The sequence below is a fragment of the Callorhinus ursinus genome, unplaced genomic scaffold (assembly GCF_003265705.2).
Source record: "Callorhinus ursinus isolate GAN/ISIS: 27379988/994484 unplaced genomic scaffold, GSC_fseal_2.0 scaffold23, whole genome shotgun sequence".
Classification (NCBI taxonomy): Eukaryota; Metazoa; Chordata; class Mammalia; order Carnivora; family Otariidae; genus Callorhinus; species Callorhinus ursinus.
Window position 1 is genome coordinate 9,536,020 of NW_027397085.1, and position 6,817 is coordinate 9,542,836.

At 46.2% G+C, this 6,817-nt stretch overlaps 2 pseudogenes; both read right to left on the reverse strand.

Annotated features, from left to right (window-relative positions):
• Positions 1-4,148: 4,148 nt before the first annotated feature.
• LOC112839752 (B-cell CLL/lymphoma 9 protein-like) lies at positions 4,149-5,133 on the reverse strand (annotated as a pseudogene).
• A 168-nt stretch (positions 5,134-5,301) lies between these two features.
• Positions 5,302-6,340, reverse strand: LOC112839815 (B-cell CLL/lymphoma 9 protein pseudogene; annotated as a pseudogene).
• Between the last annotated feature and the right edge of the window lie 477 nt (positions 6,341-6,817).

Consider the following 6,817-nt stretch of genomic DNA (forward strand, 5'->3'; position numbering starts at 1 on the left):
TGATGCAAAGAATGCCAGAACCCTTTGGAACTCTTCAACAGGAAGTAGGCCCGTCTTTTAATGCTGACTTGAGAACAGAGAAGAAATGCAAGGCAAACAAAACTAAGATGCCCACCACACTTTCTGCATCCACAGTAGGAAGGATTTGGGCTGATGAAGAGAATGATAAGGACCATTTAAGCTGCAACATTCTCTGATGATCTGATTTTCCCCCACATGATATGCTTCTCTGCCAGACCCAAAGGTATTTTCACAGAAACTCAAACTACTTTACATGGAGTAGGCTGCTTAATATGATTTCCCTGTGAGCAAAATAAAATAGCTTTTTTGAGGCCTGGAAGGGATTCATAGCATATCAGTGCTAGAGCAGTTATTTTTTTCCCTTGGGTTTCTTTTATTCTGGACTCATGAGCCACAGAGTACAAGACACAGACAGGTGTTTACACTACTTCCAACTAGCTTCAGAAATTGTCAAGGTCTGTGCGAGAACAATGAAGAGACTAGAGGTGTATCACATTTCCAGAAAACCCAGAGTTCCTGAGAAATAATTTTTTCAAACTTTAAGATGTTCTAAAGTAGCTTGTTATTTTAAGCACTGACATGGCAAAGAATCCCTTCCTTTAGCAGATAGCCTTCTGTCAGCTTTTCTATTTGTCAAGTTGAAATTTTCCTAAGTTGTATTTATTTAAAGTGAGTACACCTATGAATAAATAGAGAGCATTAAACTCAGGAGAGGGACAAAAATCTCTGGTCAGCCGGCAGTGGCGTGCATTTGCTGCCCCACATCAATGCCATGGGGCTTCCTCATTATCAGTGCATTTAGAAGCTAAGAATCTTGGACATGACATTTCTTAAAAACACATATTTATTGTACCCATTTGTCTGTGACTACTTACGGAGTGCTATCATCATAACACCTAAGCAAGTTTAATAAAAAACATTTAAAAAATGAGTTTTCACAAGATTCCTTCTTGAATATAAATGAAAATATAGTGTGGAAAATATCAGCTAACAGAGAAAAAAAAAAAGGATGGCTACAAAAAATTCAGGTGTAGGCCTATACTCCCAATACAGCCGACTCTTGAACAACGTGGGGGTTGGGGCGCCAATCCTCAGCACAGCTAAAAATCTGCATATAACTTTTGACTCTCCAAAAGCTTAAGGACTACCAGTAAGCCTGACTGAGAACGTCAACAGTCAATTAGCATGTAATCGAAGGGTCTGGCCGAAACAAGCTGCTTTGATTAAGAAAATAATTTGGGGATGCCACAAAAGAATCATTTTAGAATGCCAATGAACCTGATAAAATCTTAACCTCCAGCTTTTCCTGAGGGACACTGTGCAAAACATTCGTATCCAAGTGCCCAGGATCTATAGCTTCAAGAGGATCTGCCGGCAGCGCAGGGCTGTATCATCAGCATGGCCTTTCACATGTCCCTTGATCGGATGTGGCCGCTATTTTCTGAGCCAGGGCAGAACCACGCTGTTATAGACTGAGTGCATGTGTCCCCTCCAAATTCATGTGTGGAAACCTACTCCCCCGTGTGCTGGTATTAGGAGGTGGGGTCTATGAGAGGTGAGCTGGTCATGAGGGTGGAGCCCTCATGAGTGGGATTAGTGCTTTCATAAGAGAGACTCCCGCCCCTTCCTCCAGGTGAGGACGGAATGAGGGGACAGCCATCTGTGACCCAGGAAGCAGATGACATCAGACACCGAATCTGCTGGAGCCTTGATGTTCCACCTCCAGTCTCCAGAACAGTGAGAAACAAATGTTTCTGGAAGCCAGAGTCCATCGTAACTTGTGACAGCAGGCTAAGCAGATGATGTCACACAGTAGGCCCTGATCCTGCCTAACTGTGCTGATAAGAAGCAATCTGATAAAATTCCCTTACCTTTTAAGGAACGCTAGCTTTTTCCCCTTAGTACCTCGTAAGCTCATGGAAATGCCTCTGTCATCTGCTGCTTGGTTTCTCTGAAGCTATTTATAGCTCAGGTTAGGTCCTCCTCCAGGCTACTTTTTTTTTCTAATTTCATAAACTGAATATCAAGTCCCAACTTGTTTGAATTGCTTCCTCCACCATTCCCCATGTGACGGATACTTTAAAGTGGTTAAAGAAAACATTTTACACACCTGCCTAACATTCAATGAACATGTATATGCAAAACATCTATATGCAAGAAACTTTGGATGTGGGGCATCCAAAAGTTGAATCAGACTCAGACCCAGCTCTCATGTAGTTTCAGCTTACAGGAAAGATGTTTTAAAAAAAGGACAGAAGAAAGTGTTCAATGTCACTAGCATAGCAAGTTCAAGGGAAAATGACATTTGGTCTTTCCAGGGAGATCAGGAAGAGACTCCTGAAAGTCATTTTTTGATTGAGCCTTAAAGTATTCTTTTTAAAAAAGTCTTATAAGAAACAATATATTTCCTTTTTCTGATGTCACAGCCCCAGCAAGTGGTTTTATACCAAATTTAATGGCAGTTACACACAATGTTTTGTGCGTGGGAGGAGGAAGAAAGAGAAGTAACCACACAATTCAAAAATACAAAAACAAAAACAAAATCTTGGATAACTTTTAGCATCTGTTCCACTCCTACATTAATAAAATTCACCTGGGAATTCTGAGGAAAAGGCGAACAGAGAACAGGGTGGAGGGTAAAGAAGGGCATACTGGTGAATAAAAAGCCACAGGGGGAGAAAAAAGCCACAGAGAGCCCCCCCACCCCCGCCCTCCGGCCAGGACAGACCTCACTCCCCCTCCCCAAACCAGGAGGACACTGCGCTGGGAAGCTGAAGCTCTTCTGCTGGAGTATGTCCCCAAAATAAGGCTGCCTGCTGCAGCACCCAGCGGAAGATGGGGGAGGGCAGCAGGGAGGGAGCGGCCGGGTTGGAGGCGGGCATAAGGGAAGGAAACACTTAGCTGAGCAGATGGCAAACGGTGAAGGAGCTGTATTTGTATATTTAGAGAGAGGGACAGGGCTGAGGAGCTCGTAAACTTAAAAGCAAATGTCCTAAACTTCATTATTTTTAAAAAAAGAAAGATGTCCTTGCTACGCCTACCCTACACCCAACTTGTTAATAACTTAGTTCTTTTTCTTCTTCCTCTTCTTCTTCCTTTTTTTGGGGGGTGCGTTTTATTAATACTTTGCTCTTTACTTGAGAGAGGTCAGTGCTCTCACTGGGCTGAGGCGTGGCATGGACGCACCTGTACCCAGAAGGATGGCCAGAACTTCTGCTGACCCCAGACTCACCCTGCCAGGTAATGCTAGTGCCATTCTGAAGTCTGGCTTGCCATTGTTCCCTGCGCAAAAACCCAGGTCGAGGATCCCAGTGCTGTGTATAGCCTGGGACTTCACTTCTAACTCTATGAACTAGAGATCGGGGTCCATAAACATAGAAGGCATGCCATTCCTCAGTGTAATAAAGGAGTCAGGACCCCTAGGGCCTCCAGGCTTGCAAGGTGCTGCATCTGCTGAATTTTGAGGTAGGTTATTGGGATGGCCAAGTGTGCCTTCTTCTGGGACACCAACGTCTTTTGGGAAGTTCCTCTGCCTCCACTGGGGCCATGGTAAGGAAATGGCACCTACTCCCATGACCCATTGTAGGTTTGTGTGACATCAAATCAGGCCCCACTGAAAGACGTGCTGGTTCCCATGGTATTCAGGTCATATGGTTGGAGTGAGAAGTGGCTGGGTCATTCCCACTGGGCTGAGCATTCGCATTAGAACATGAAATTTGAGGATTTCGTGTATTGATGCCCATTCCTGGCATGTTATTCACGGATGGCAAGTTGGGTGTAAGAGTTAGCGGGGAGTTGTCATCTGAATCAACAGCAGTCTTGACGGTATGATGGTACAATCAGGTAGAAGTGGGCATTGCCAACTTGGATATTCAACACATCATAATGGAGAGCAGGTTTGGGAAAGGACAGCCTGTGGAGGCAAGCTGTACCAGAGGAGACATCTGGATACTCACAGAAGCAGAACAAGCAGAGCAGCAGCAGACCCTAAGATGGGGCTATTTAATCAAAGTACCAATGTCTGAGCCCACCATCAGGCCCACCACATACGGTGGAATCTGAAGAAGCTTGAGGTTCCCCAATGGCAAGTTTGGCACTGACAACTGGACTGCACATGGTGGGAGGTTTCAGAGAAATATACGAGCAGAATGCACATGGTGGCTTGCCAGAGATTTATTCATGGGCTTCTGCCTTGGTTGTGTCAAACTGGGGGAGCTGTGTGTGGAAGCTAATGGGGTTTCTAGAAGGACTGACAAGTAGCAATGACTATGACAAAGCTGGCCATTAGCCCTTTGGTGGGTCTGACTGGCTCTCTGAGATTTTGCAAAACGATTATTGCCTCCCGGACCTTGAGACACAGGAGGGAATGGCCTGAGGCCCACGCCTTCCTCCTGCAGGGTACTCACCATATGGCAGGGAAACTATCCTCTGCTAAGCAGGCAGCATCTTGGAGCCACCTGAGTTAATTCATCATCTCTCCAGGGCACACCAAGCCTCTCATCTTTTAAGGTATCTTCTGAGAGTTGGATCCTGTGTTGACATTTAAATTGACATCTCTCTTCATGGCATTAAGGACCATCCCAAACTCAAAACCCAACCAGGGCCCATCAGTGGGGCATTGCTTTTAGAAAGTCATCACTGGTGAAACTTAGAAATGGAAAATGGAAATGTTCACTGAGAGCCTGGGATCATCCTGGTTATCTCCATGCTGGGCCTGATGCCTGCCATGCTTATCCCAGGGAGAAGGCCTGGGCATTCTTTTGCCAAATGCTGTTGAAACCTCTCCGCAGACAACTCTGGGGATTTTGAAAGTGCTCCCTTCAGTCTAGACCACCGAAGATGGCTTGGCCAGGAGAGAAGTTTCAGTCATCTAGGATTTTTGACCCATTGTCTGGCCCAATGACTCCAGAAAGACCAGGTCTAGGTGCACAACTGGGGACATCTGTCCCTTCCATTGTTGAGCTTATCATTCCTGCAAATCCAAGGAGGCCTATCTGCCCCCTGGCATGTTGGGGTTGAAGGTCATGGCCCTAGGGGCAGAGAATGTGGCATGCCGATACTATCAGGAGATGGCTCTTCTTGCTCAGGTACCCAGCTTTCATCAGGAGTCATCTGCTATCAGAGGAGAGCCCCCTAGATCAATTTGCAAGTCCATGTTAATAGTCATACCTGGGGAGAGTACTGTGGTACTGATTCCTCTACTATTCTTTATAAAGATGCCTCCTGTCATTTCAGCCAAAACTCTTTGCTCAGGAACTATATGATCTGGGTGGTTGGATCCTAGGGGCCCACAAGGGAGTTCGTTGAAGGTAGAACCGCTTCATCTGGAGAAAAGGACACATGTCTGTATCCTATAAAGACAAGCAGAGCCCCCACATCTGTCTGGGGCCCAAGTCTCTTACCTAGGCATTGGTACTGAATCATCATGACCTGTTATGGTTACTTGGGAGTTCCGTGTAACGCCCTAGCCTTCTGCATTTTTTGTGCTACTGTGAATACTTTCTCATTAGGTAAAAGCATTTGCCGGATATTTCTGAGAGTTTGAAAGGAAAGCTACTGAATTTTCAGCTGCTCATGAGACAGTCTATCTGGATTCTCTCCCAGGGTAGGGGTATCTCCACCCAACATTAGTGGAAGGGCTGAAAGGAGGAGGGAGAGGAGATACAGGGATTTTCCAAAGAGCTATTGCCCTGGTAGGAGACAGAGGGAACTGCTTGGTTTGGGGGCGTCAAGTTTATTTGTCCCAATACGATGTAGGACAGTGAAGTAGAGCTGGCCAGGCTACATTCTACAGAAGGAATCAGTTTGTTTTCTCCCCCAGGCCTGTCCTAGGCCAGGGGACACATGGGAGCAGCTGGTCTGGGGGCTGATGCCAGAATGCAGAGTCATGGGCAGTTGGCATTCAGAGAGGAATTATGGCCCTGGTTGGCTGGAAGTGGGGGCTATTGTAGGAGAGGTTTTGGATCATTCCAAAGGCAGTTATCTGTGTGTTCAGAGGGGCTTTGGTTCTCTCTCTGTCTTGCTGCTAGGGATGTCCTGGATTTGGAAAGGAGTGGCAGTTTCCACTTGACCCTCAGTGCAGCTTCTGCAGTCTGTAAACATATGTACCATTTGGGCTAACATCTTCTGAGCAGGTGTGGGATTTGGACAAGTCTGACTGTGGGAAAGTCTGGAAGACCTGTGGGTCATGGAATTTGATAGGGTCATCAGTGTGCTAAGAATCCTGGGACTTCCTGTGGTCAGCATAATTACTTTCTTTAATCCTGGGAGCTCTCTGACCAAAGGAGGGGATGAAAATATCTTGCTCCCTTGGCACCATTTCCAGTTCCATTCTTTTTTTTTTTTTTTTAAGATTTTTATTTATTTATTCATGAGAGACAGAGAGAGAAAGAGAGGCAGAGGGAGAAGCGGGCTCCCAAGGAGCAGGGAGCCCGATGCGGGACTCGATCCCAGGACTCTGGGATCATGACCTGATCCGAAGACAGACGCTTAACCATCTGAGCCTTCCGGGTGCCCTCCAGTTCCATTCTTCAGGCCCATGATCTCATCTGACCCAAGGAGTGCTTGAGGGGTATGGCTCCCACTCTTGGAGTCACAGGGAGAAGGGGGAAGGAGACTGGGATTAACTGGCTAGTTTCCATATTTACTCTGCATAGAGAATTTAGGAACCAGGTGGGGTTTTGCAGAAGGGGACATCACTGTAGGAGGAATGCCCATTACCTCCCACTCTACCTTGGGTTTTGACTCTCTTTCGTGTTGGGGAATTTCCCTCTTTAGGGTTACTGGAATGGACCGA